The following is a 13,016-nucleotide window of genomic DNA, read 5'->3' as shown; positions in this document are numbered from 1 at the left end:
TGGGCGGCGACGGGGACGGAGACGGAGACAGCGACGGGGACGGGGCGGCGACGACGGGGACGGGGACGGGCCGGGCAGGGACGACGGGAGGACGGGGCGGGGCACGGCAACGGGGCACGGCACGGCGACGGGGACGGGGACGGCGACGGACGGCGACGGGGACGGCGACGGGGGCGGCGACGAGGGGTGGCGGCGACTGGGCAGAGGAGAAAGAAGCAGGGAGAGATGAGAAACTGACAATTTTTTTGAAGTGTTTTCTTATATAGAACCCACCTTTAGTATCGGTTGGAGCCACCAACCGGTACTAAAGGTCTGTTTTGGCCAGGTAAAGCGGCGGGAACCGCACCCCCTTTAGTACCGGGTCGTGGCGCCAACCGGTACTAAAGGCCCCTGTGGCCCAGTAGGTGGGCTTTTTTTCTTATTTTTTTGCTTTATTTATTTTTGTTTTATTTATTTTTGAGTTGTTTTTTGCTGTATTTTGAGTTTCTTTGTGAATATTTTTGCTTTAGGTACAAAAAATTACAAACTTTCTGTTAGTACCGGTAGTTTACAAATTTGAATAGTTTAAATTTTTGAATTATTTGAAATTTGTGTGAATCACTAGTTTGTGAATAACTTAACTTTGACAATAGATTTTTTAATGATTCTTTTTTCTTATGTTTAATATTAGTCTGTTTTATCATTATATTCAATTTGGTAATGCTTAGGTTATTTAAAAAATGAAATGCCTTTGTAACTGATGAGTTTTCGTCCGAAACCCTGATACTTCGAAAGAGATTGTCCATTTTGTACACGAAGTGCATCCAGTTTTTGTAGTAACCCTCTCTACTTTTTTGCACATGCTATGTGGGTGAAATTATGATACCATGCCAACTTTCAACCTTTTTTGAGTTCATTTGAAATGCTTTTCAATTTCAGGGTCATTTAGCTGAAAAAAATTAGTAAATGCATGAAAGAATTTGCTTGCACATAAAATTTCTTCGTGTTTCAAATGCCAAAACACATAACTAGCTACCCTAACTATTACATAGATTCCCTCCTGGGTGTGAAACACAGAAGAAAGTGATGATAGTGAAGCCGATCACATCCCAGATCTTTGGGTGTGAAACTTTTTCTTCGCGTGTGTCCCTTTGCGCCGTAGCCATGGAAAATCTTCATCATTTAACTGGATGCTCGGGTCAATATTCACTATGAATGGAGCAATTTCATCAAACTCTTCATAATCTCCTGACATGTCTGTCTTGTCATCCACTCCCACGATGTTTCTCTTCCCAGAAAGAACTATGTGCCGCTTTGGCTCATCGTACGATGCATTCGCTTCCTTATCTTTTCTTTTTCTCGGCTTGGTAGACATGTCCTTCACATAGAAAACCTGTGCCACATCATTGGCTAGGACGAATGGTTCGTCTGCATACGCAAGATTGTTGAGATCCACTGTTATCATTCCGTACTGCGGGTCTTCCGTTACCCCGCCTCGTGTCATATTGACACATTTGCACCGAAACAAAGGGACCTTCAAACCACGTCGATAGTCAAGTTCTCATATGTCCTGTATATAACCATAATATATTTCCTTTCCCATCTTGGTTTCTGCATCAAAGCAGACACCACTGTTTTGGTTGGTGCTCTTCTTATCTTGGGCGATCGTGTAAAATGTATTACCATTTATCTCGTACCCTTTGAAAGTCATTATATTTGAAGATGGTAACTGGGACAACAAGTACATGTCATCTTCAATAGAGGCGTCATGCATGGTACGTTTCGGCAACCAGCTGGCAAAACTCCTGGTTTGTTCACGTGTAATCAAGTCATCAGACCGCTCCGGGTGTTTGGAGCGTAGCAAATTCTTGTGTTCATCCATATACGGAGCCACCAAGGCGGAATTCTGTAGAACTGTGTAGTGTGCTTCAGTGACAGAATGTCCGTCCATCCATATTATTTGTTCCCCTCCTAGCGTGCCTTTTCTATAAAGTCTGCCCTTATGCCGCGATTCAGGAACACTAATCGGCTTAAGGTCAGGAATAAAGTCAATACAAAACTCAATGACCTCCTCATTTTCATGGCCCTTGGAGATGCTTCCTTCTGGCCTAGCATGGTTATGAACATATTTCTTTAAGACTCCCATGAACCTCTCAAAGGGGAACATATTGTGTAGAAATACAGGACCCAAAACGTTAATCTCTTCACATAGGTGAACTAAGACGTGCGTCATGATGTTGAAGAAGGATGGTGGGAACACCGACTCGAAACTGACAAGACATTGCACCAAATCATTCTCTAACCTTGGTATGATTTCTGGATCGATTACCTTCTAAGAGATTGCATTGAGGAATGCACATAGCTTCACAATGGCTAATCGAACGTTTTCCGGTAGAAGCCCCCTCAATGCAACCGGAAGCAGTTGTGTCATAATCACGTGGCAGTCATGAGACTTTAGGTTCTGGAACTTTTTCTCCGCCATGTTTATTATTCCCTTTATATTCGACGAGAAGCCAGACGGTACCTTAATACTGAGCAGGCATTCAAAGAAGATTTCCTTCTCTTCTTTGGTAAGAGCGTAGCTTGCATGACCCTGATGTATGTCGTCTTTTCCGTGCATACGTTGCTGGTCCTCCCGTGCCTCAGGTGTATCTTTTGTCTTCCCATACACGCCGAAGAAGCCAAGCAGGGTCACACAAAGATTCTTCGTCACGTGCATCACGTCGATTGCGGAGCGGACCTCTAGGTCTTTCCAATAGGGCAAGTCCCAAAATATAGATTTCTTCTTCCACATGGGTGCGCGTCCGTCAGCGTCATTCGGAACAGGTTGTCCACCAGGACCCTTTCCAAAGACCATCTTCAAATCCTTGACCATATCATGTACATCAGCACCAGTACGGTGGCGAGGCTTCGTCCAGTGATCCGCCTCACCTTTGAAATGCTTGCCTTTCTTTCTTATGGGATGCCTGCTCGGAAGAAATCGACGATGTCCCAGGTACACATTCTTCTTACAATTAGCCAAATATATACTGTCGGTATCGTCCAACCAGTGCGTGCATGCGCGGTATCCCTTGTTTGTCTGTCCTGAAAGGTTACTGAGAGTAGGCCAATCATTGATGATCACGAACAGCAACGCCTTTAGGTCAAATTCTTCCCCCATGTGCTCATCCCACGCACGTACACCTGTTCTATTCCACAGTTGTAAGAGTTCTTCAACTAATGGCCTTACGTACACATCAATGTCGTTGCCGGGTTGCTTAGGGCCTTGGATGAGCACTGGCATCATAATGAACTTCCGCTTCATGCACAACCAAGGAGGAATGTATACAAACATAGAGTCACAGGCCAGGTGCTATGGTTGCTGCTCTGCTCCCCAAAAGGATTAATGCCATCTGCGCTTAGACCAAACCATACTTTCCTTGCATCATCTGCAAACTCCTTCCCATACTTTCTTTCGATTTTTCTCCACTGCGACCCGTCAGCGGGTACTCTCAACTTTCCGTCTTTCTTACGGTCTTCTTTGTGCCATCGCATTGCCTTGGCATGCTCTTTGTTTTGGAACAAACGTTTCAACCGTCGTATTATAGGAGCATACCACATCACCTTGGCAGGAATCTTCTTCCTGGGGCTCTCGCCCTCGACATCACCAGGGTCATCGCGGCTGATTTTATAGCGCAATGCACCGCATACTGGGCAAGCGTTCAAATCCTCGTACTCACCGTGGCAGAGGATGCAATCATTAGGGCATGCATGTATCTTCTGCACCTCTAACCCTAGAGGGCAGACAGCCTTCTTTGCTTCATACATACTCTCGGGCAATTCGTTGTCCTTTGGAAGCATATTCTTTATCATTACCAGCAACTTTCCAAATCCCTTGTTAGATACACCATTCTCTGCCTTCCATTGTAGCAATTCTAGTGTGGTGCCCAGCTTTTTCTTGTCGCTTACGCAATTCGGGTACAACAATTTTTTGTGATCCTCTAACATGCGCTGCAACTTCTTCTTCTCCAAATCACTTGCGCAGTTTCTCTATGCATCGGCAATGGCCCGACCTAGATCATCAATGGGCTCATCCGATGCCTCTTCTTCAGCTTCTTCCCGCATTGCCGGCTCAGCTTCTTCTCGCATTACCGGCTCAGCTTCTTCCCTCAATGTTGTATCATCGTATTCAGGGAACCCATGGCCAGGATAGCTGTCGTCGTCCTCTTCTTCTTCATTGTCTTCCATCATAACCCCTCTTTCTCCATGCTTGGTCCAAACATTATAGTGGGGCATGAAACCGGACTCAAACAGGTGGACGTGAATGGTTCTTGACGTAGAGTAACTGTAACCATTCTTACAGCCAGCACATGGACAAGGCATAAAACCATCTGCCCGCTTGTTTGCCTCAGCTGCAAGCAGAAAAGTACGCACGCCATTAATGAACTCGGGAGAGCATCGGTCATCGTACATCCATTGCCGGCTCATCTTCAATACACAGCACCGAAAACATCAAATTAATACAATACATACAGATCATACAACACTTAAATGCAACAAACAAATAACTTCCTAGCTAAAGAATTTAAATGCAACAACAAATGCGATCAAGATCGCAACTAAGGTAACAATTGATCCAACAGCATAATGATACCAAGCCTCACTATGAATGGCATATTTTCTAATCTTTCTAATATTCAAGCGCATTTTCTCCATCTTAATCTTGTGATCATCGACGACATCGGCAACATGCAACTCCAATTTCATCTTCTCCCTCTCAATTCTTTTCAATTTTTCCTTCAAATCCTCGTTTTCTCTTTCAACTAAATTTAACCTCTCGACAATAGGGTCGGTTGGAATTTCCGGTTCAACTACCTCCTACATACAAATAACTATGTCAACTTGATGGGCATAATTTGTCATAAACACGAAATGCAATAAATAGTTTTAGAAGAGAATATACCACATTCGAATCATAACCCGGACGAGGGCCGACGGGGACGGATATCAAAACCATGACACTATGTATAACAAACAACGTATGGGTAAGATAATTATACGAGTAACTATATATCCAAGTCACACAAACATCAATTTTTTATATAAAACTTCATGAACAAGAGGCTCACCACAAGGTGGTGCCGGCGACGGGACGTTGCGAGCGACCGACGGTGGTTACGACGGAGATTTAGAAGGTACTAAGTAAACCACACCTACATATGCAAACTAAGTGCTATTTTTTTACCTCAAATTGCATATAAATCAAATACTATCACATATATATAATTCCTCCCAAATTACTAAACTCAAAAATCAATCACTATATAAAGCATTGCACGAGCTAATCTAGCAATGAGAGATGAAAGGACAAAGTTGCTAACCTTTGTGATCATTTGAATGGATGGGGGCCTTCAAATCTTGACAAATTTTGGGCAAAATGTGTGATGAGCTTGAGAGAAAGAGGGAAAAGAAAAGAGAAGAGAGGGGAAAGGGGAAGAACAGAGCCAGCTCGGGTAGACGAAGGGTCTATGTAGGACGACCTTTAGTACCGGTTCCTGATACGACCCGGTACTAAAGGTGCTGGAGGGGCCCCGGACTGACAACATCCTGCCACCACTCACTTTAGTACCGGTTCGTGGCACGAACCGGTGCTAAAGGTTCATCACGAACCGGTACTAATGAGAGCGGCCGGCTAGCCGTTGGAACCGGCACTAATGTACACACTAGTGCCGGCTCAAATTCAAACCGGCACTAATGTGCTTCACATTTGACCCTTTTTCTAATAGTGTAATCCAGATATTCTAATGAACATAAAAGAAACCCTCCCTAGAAACACATTCTGATGCAGGTGTAGTCATCGTGACCTTCCACATAATTCAGGACAAAAACATCTATCTAAGTAAATGACAAGAATAAATTGATTAGTTTGTATAAGTAAGGATGGCGGCGAGCTCATGTCGCTTTAAAATATGATTTTTTAGAAGAAATTAAGTTGTGTATAGTTGTATATACCACCTGAAAAATAATGCCTTCAGTATAAACAATGGAAGCCAGATTTCATATGGTATCGCTTAGGCCGAGTTTGGCATTGTATTCTTTTTTTTCAAAATCATACTACTCTAAAATCACAGTATTGTAGTGATGAGTTTCATCAACCACCAGATGTGTATCTGGGAGGAAATTTTCAATCTGCAATTAATTTTTTATCTACGAAATGGGAACTTCAACTTTGTTGTTGCTTCAATACAATAAGGAGACCTGTACATTCAATTTTAATTTGAAAAAGAATGGCTTTCATCACTCATTTCTCTTTCTAAAACTGAATGTCGCAACTAATCACAAACCTCCCACAATTTGACCAGTCCAGCTAAAAGGACGATATAAATAATGTGTGCATCCATACATCTAGTGCAAACTACGAAATAAGTAGTGTTAATATAACTTACATTGTTCATAGTTTGCACTTCAGCAGAATCCAATGGCTCAACTCAGGCCATCAATGGAAATCTAAACACTCATTAGCAAGGAGGTTAAATACATTCTATACAGCAAACTCAATACACTTCCAGATGGTAGTATCCAGCTTTTAAGTTCAGACATTAAATATAGAATTGCATCAACCATTTTGGATAAACAGAAAAGCATACGCTATTCTAAAGACCATTCTGCATATGTAAGATCCGCCTTGCTATAAAGCCGACAAAAGAAAAGATAAGCGAACTTTCTAAATTCCAACAAATAGACATGTTACTATCCAATTTTAATGAGTGCACCTTCAGGATAAGCCAATAATCACCATTGACTGATTATTAGACCTTTTCAAGCCTCTGCATATATTTTGTTTATTATAGCCCGACTCTTCCAAAAAGAATTAATAAAGAAGGGCGCACTAGTTTATTCATGGATTTAACACATATGGCAACATATCTGTCATGAGACAGCGGGGAGAAGATTAATCTTGATATCTACTACCTCCATTCCTAAATATAAGACTTTTGGGCAGTTTTAATAGGGTGTTCGGTGTTACCACAATAGGGTAACTCCCTATTAAACTGGGGTGTAAGAAGGGCACACTCTAGTAGTTACCATTATAGGGTGTTATCTCTGAAATTTTGAGGATGAATGGATAGCAAATAAAGAATGAGCAAGTAAAAGAGAACTCAACATGATCTACAGATTATACATCTATAGCAATACCATCATGACGCCTTCCGATTAAAGTAATCTGCGGCATGTACAGCCGGGTTGGCAAAGAACTTCTACAACCAACGCTTGAGACCGACCAGCACAGACACACACGCCAGGTTGGCGAAGAACTTCTACAGTCAACGCTTGAGACTGACGGAGTGCAGGCTGGTGGTGCGCCTCCATAGCTCGCGCCACTTGGTGTCTAGCACACAAGTCTTCAGGAAATCTTCGGGTGGAAGAAGGGACAACACATGCCGGAGGAGGTCATCAGTGAGGTCACTGAGGCGGTCCTTGCCACCCTCTGCGGCCATCACAAGCTTTTTGTCGAACATGTAATGGGTGTTGCGAGAGCAAGCCAAAAAAATTCAGTAGAAGCATGAGAAAGCACAAAGTCGTTCAAGGTAACAGGGTCTCAAGAAAATGGAAGAAAATGCAGAATCACCTGAGCAGGAAGCTCTGGCCGCCGGCAGCAGCGGGAACGAACAGGGAGAGCAACAGGCCTCCTCCCATTCCTGCGGTATTTAAAACACAAGGGAGAGGAGACAATCCGGTGCCGTCCCTCGATTCCCCTGTGTGCCATTATTGTCGTGATCATCTCTTTGAAACCATACTATGCTCTGCTAATAATTGTCGTGATCCATAAAATTCCTATGAGACATGATATGGCTTCTTCCCTACATGCACAACAGAAGCCCTTCGAACAGCGAACCAAAAAACAAATTGTAAGTTGTGAAGCACTCGAACTTCAATAAAAAGTAAAAACGACCAGGAAAAAGTATATATCTAGCCTGAAATTCCAAGGTATCTGTATAAGTACAACATATACCGAATTATTTACCTGCTTCAAAGTAGTTAGCTTTGCTTCTCCAAAAAAATGGAAGGATTTGCCTGCTCCAATAAAAAGATATTCCTGCCATATAAATAAATAAGGTATTGTGCATACACTGACAGTTGCCACTAACTTCTTCGTGTTGCTTAGTTACTATGATCTTCATATACATTTATTTTCAGAGTTCTCATTTTAGAAGGAATATAATATATATGTAGCACAGTGAAGTCTGCACTTCTAGCATTAGTTATTTTTCTCCAATAATTTGTTATTGACATCATCATCAGGTCATCGGAGCCATGTACCCGCATAGCCATTGCCTGTCTCTTTGGCGAATTTATACAAAATTCATACAATCAGAAAGCTATTGCTAGAACCTAAGCTATACAAACTGAATTTGCATAAATTCACAGCAGCACAATTTATGATGTCCTACAAATTTACTCATATCTTGCACAGACAACTCACATAGAAAATTTATATATCTTCAGTCACTTTGATCATATTTTGCATATACTGCAATCAATTATAGAGAAAACTTGATAACGTCGTTGTCGGGCTTGAAGAAAATCACTTGAGTGTTCAGTTCGGGAAAATTGTTCACATATGAATTAAGAGAGATCAACCTAGATCCTTTTAATACATCTAATGCTTAACAATGCCAAAAACATTTTTTAATTGCATTTCAGTTTGTTCAGAATTATGGGCACGACTGCCCGGCTATTTTTGGTATTCTGGGCTAATCTCAGCAAGCGCAGGGAAATCCTAGAAGCTCTGTTTGGCTAAATACAACACCTAGGTCTTTCTGCAACTAACATTGAAAGATGAGAGGGAGAGCACGAAGCAGTAATCGATTCCAGCCAGCTCCACAACGGTGCATCTGAGCAACCCTGCACCATATAGTGGCATGGCGAGCACTGGAACAGGACAGCATGCTATTTGATCAATTGAAAGAAGTTGTATGGAAAAATTGCAAACATAAACCATGAATTCCAGTCGGACTTGGGACAGGCGTTTAGAACTCATCACCATAAGGGCATCTCCAGCCGTTGGCCCTCCCAGGACGCATAAAAATCGCCCCATGGGGGCGAGCTGGCGATACAATCGGCGCTGGAGGCGGTTTTGCGCCCAGTCATCGCCCCCAGCTCCCCCCAGGCGCCGAAATTGGCCCACTTTGCAGCCCATTTTCGGCGAATAAAGGGCCCATATGGGCGAGAATAGGCCCATATTCGGCGTGGTTTCGCCGTGTCTCGGCGTTCAATTATCAACACAATTATTTCTTATCACATATTTCATCACTGAAAAATCAAATACTTCAACAAAATAGTACAACAACAAATAGTTCAATACAAATTATATAGTTCAACAAATAAAAACTCGTATTTCATCACACAGCGTCCCCCTTGAGCCTCCATAGGTGCTCAATCAGATCGTTCTGCAGTTGATGATGCACGTGTGGGTCTCGGATCTCCTGACGCATACTGAGATAGGCAGTCCAAGTCGCCGGTAGATGGTGATCAACTTCGGCTAGAGGACCCTGCATGTAGTATGCTTCAGTGTCAAACACTGGGTCTTCTTGCTCGCTCTCGATGATCATGTTGTGCAAGATGACACATCAAGTCATAATCTCCCACATTTGATCTTTGGACCAGGTCTGAGCGGGGTACCGAACAACAGCGAATCGAGATTGGAGCACACCAAATGCCCGCTCGACATCCTTTCTGCAAGCCTCCTGAACTTTCGCAAACCAGGCGTTCTTGCCTCCTACCGCAGGGTTTAAGATCGTCTTCACAAATGTCGACCATCTTGGATAGATGTCATCTGCTAGGTAGTATCCCTTGTTGTATTGGTGCCCATTGATCTCGAAGTTCACCGGAGGAGAATGGCCCTCAACGAGCTTGGCAAAAACAGAAGAGCACTGCAGCACGTTGATGTCATTGTGAGTTCCTGGCATACGAAAGAAGGAGTGCCAAATCCAGAGGTCATGTGTGGCTACCGCCTCAAGCACCACACTGCAACTGCCTTTGGCGCCTTTGTACATCCCCTGCCAACCAAATGGGCAATTCTTCCATTTCCAATGCATGCAGTCGATGCTTCCAAGCATCCCAGGAAATCCTCTTGCTGCATTCTGGGCTAGGATCCGAGCAGTGTCTTCCGCATTGGGTGTTCTCAAGTATTGTGGCCCAAACAGTGCCACCACTGCCCGACAGAACTTGTAGAAACACTCTATGCTGGTGGACTCGGCCATGCGCCCATAGTCGTTGAGTGAATCACTGGGAGCTCCATATGCAAGCATCCTCATCGCTATCGTGCACTTCTGGATGGAGGTGAATCCAAAAGCGCCAGTGCAATCCATCTTGCACTTGAAGTAGTTGTCGAACTCCCGGATGGAATTCACAATCCTGAGGAAGAGCTTTCGGCTCATCCGATAACGGCGCCGAAATGTTTTCTCGCCGTGAAGTGGAGCATCGGCGAAGTAGTCGGAGTAGCCTTCGAGACGATGCTGATTCTTTGCTTTCACCCGCCCAGGCGCCGAGCCACCTCGCCGCGGCTTTTCATTGCTTGCTAGCAGCTGGGCGAGGGCGGCGAGCACCATGAGATGCTCTTCTTCCTGGACGTCGGCCGCGGCTTCCTCCTCCAGCAGCGCGGCGAGCTCTTCCTCGTCATCCGAGTCCATCGCCAAGACAGGCAAAACGCCGAACACCTTGCGCTCGGTGGGCGTGTACCCACCGCTAAACCGCGCCTCCGCGGCCGGAAACAGCGGCCGGAAACGCCCAGCTGCTGTGAGAGGGGCTGCTGCGGCGAAGCGCTGCTATTTTCCGGTGGGGAATGGCTATCTAGCGGAGTAGGGCGGCGGCTGTCACCAGGATATAGCTAGTGGTGGCCGAGGGCGCGGGGGGTGCGAGGCGAGTCGGGGGAAGAAAACCTTGACTTTTCCCCTGTCGGTGTGGGTGAAGGAAATATGCCCTAGAGGCAATAATAATGTTATTATTTTATTTCCTTATATCATGATAAATGTTTATTATTCATGCTAGAATTTTATTATCCGAAAACATAATACTTGTGTGAATACATAAACAAACTAAACGTCACTAGTATGCCTCTACTTGACTAGCTCATCAATCAAAGATGGTTATGTTTTCTAACCATAGACATGTGTTGTCATTTGATTAACGGGATCACATTATTAGGAGAATGATGTGATTGACATGACCCATTTCATTAGCTTAGCACCCGATTGTTTAGTATGTTGCTATTGCTTTCTTCATAACTTATACATGTTCCTATGACTATGAGATTATGCAACTCCCGTTTGCCGGAGGAACACTTTGTGTGCTACCAAACGTCACAACGTAACTGGGTGATTATAAAGGTGCTCTACAGGTGTCTCCAAAGGTACATGTTGGGTTGGCGTATTTCGAGATTAGGATTTGTCACTCCGATTGTCGGAGAGGTATCTCTGGGCCCTCTCGGTAATGTACATCACCTAACCCTTGCAAGCAATGTAACTAATGAGTTAGTTGCGAGATGATGTATTACGGAACGAGTAAAGAGACTTGCCGGCAACGAGATTGAACTAGGTATTGAGATACCGACGAACGAATCTCGGGCAAGTAACATACCGATGACAAAGGGAACAACGTATGTTGTTATGCGGTCTGACCGATAAAAGATCTTCGTAGAATATGTGGGAGCCAATATGAGCATCCAGGTTCCGCTATTGGTTATTGATCGGAGACGTGTCTCGGTCATGTCTACATTGTTCTCGAACCCGTAGGGTCCGCACGCTTAAGGTTTCGATGACAGTTATATTATGAGTTTATTAGTTTTGATGTACCGAAGTTAGTTCGGAGTCCCGGATATGATCATGGACATAACGAGGAGTCTCGAAATGGTCGAGACATAAAGATTGATATGTTGGACGACTATATTCGGATACCAAAAGTGTTCCGGGGAAGTTTTGGATAAAACCGGAGTACCGGGGGGTTACCGGAACCCCCCGGGGGGTTAATGGGCCTCATGGGCCTAAAGTGGAGAAGAGGAGGGGCAGCCAAGGCAGGCCGTGCGCCCCCTCTCCCCCTAGTCCGAATCGGATAAGTTGGGAGGGGCGGCGCCCCCCCTTTCCTTTCTCTCCTCTCTCCCTTCCTTCCCGCTCTCCTACTTGGACAAGGAAAAGGAGGGAGTAGGAGTAGGACTCCTCCCTGGCACACCTCATCATGGCCGGCCGCCCCTCCCCCTTGCTCCTTTGTATACGGGGGCAAGGGGGCACCTCTAGAGACAACAATTGATCCTTGAGATCTCTTAGCCGTGTGCGATGCCCTCCTCCACCATAATCCTCGATAATATTGTAGCGGTGCTTAGGCGAAGCCCTGCAACGGTAGAACATCAAGATCGTCACCACACCGTCGTGCTGACGGAACTCTTCCCCGACACTTTGCTGGATCGGAGTCCGGGGATCGTCATCGAGCTGAACGTGTGCTAGAACTCGGAGGTGCCATAGTTTCGGTGCTTGATCGGTCGGGCCGTGAAGACGTACGACTACATCAACCGCATTGTTATAACGCTTCCGCTTTCGGTCTACGAGGGTACGTGGACAACACTCTCCCCTCTCGTTGCTATGCATCACCATGATCTTGCGTGTGCGTAGGAATTTTTTTGAAATTACTACGTTCCCCAACAGTGGGCCAGGCGTGCTTTTCCCTAGCGCCGGAGCCCCCAACTGCTCCCCAGCGCGCCGGGTTCGGTCTGTGACCGCCGGGCGGAAAAAAGGTCCGAACCGGCGATTTTCGGCGTCCTGGGGGCGCGACTGGGCCGTTTTTTTGGCGCCGGCGCCGAAAAAGTGGCCTGGGGGGGCCTGTTGGGGGCGCGGCTGGAGATGCTCTAAGTCACGGGCTGCGCAATAGAAGGCGCACTACTAGAAAAACCGCTACTAATGGCGCACCTATTATGGCCATTAATGGCGAATCTGTGGTGCGCCACTAACAGCACGCCATTAGTAATTTTTACTAATGGCGCACCAGTGGTGCGCCATTAGTATCTG

The sequence above is a fragment of the Triticum dicoccoides genome, chromosome 6A (genome assembly GCF_002162155.2).
Source record: "Triticum dicoccoides isolate Atlit2015 ecotype Zavitan chromosome 6A, WEW_v2.0, whole genome shotgun sequence".
Taxonomy (NCBI): domain Eukaryota; kingdom Viridiplantae; phylum Streptophyta; class Magnoliopsida; order Poales; family Poaceae; genus Triticum; species Triticum dicoccoides.
This window is presented reverse-complemented; position numbering follows the sequence as displayed.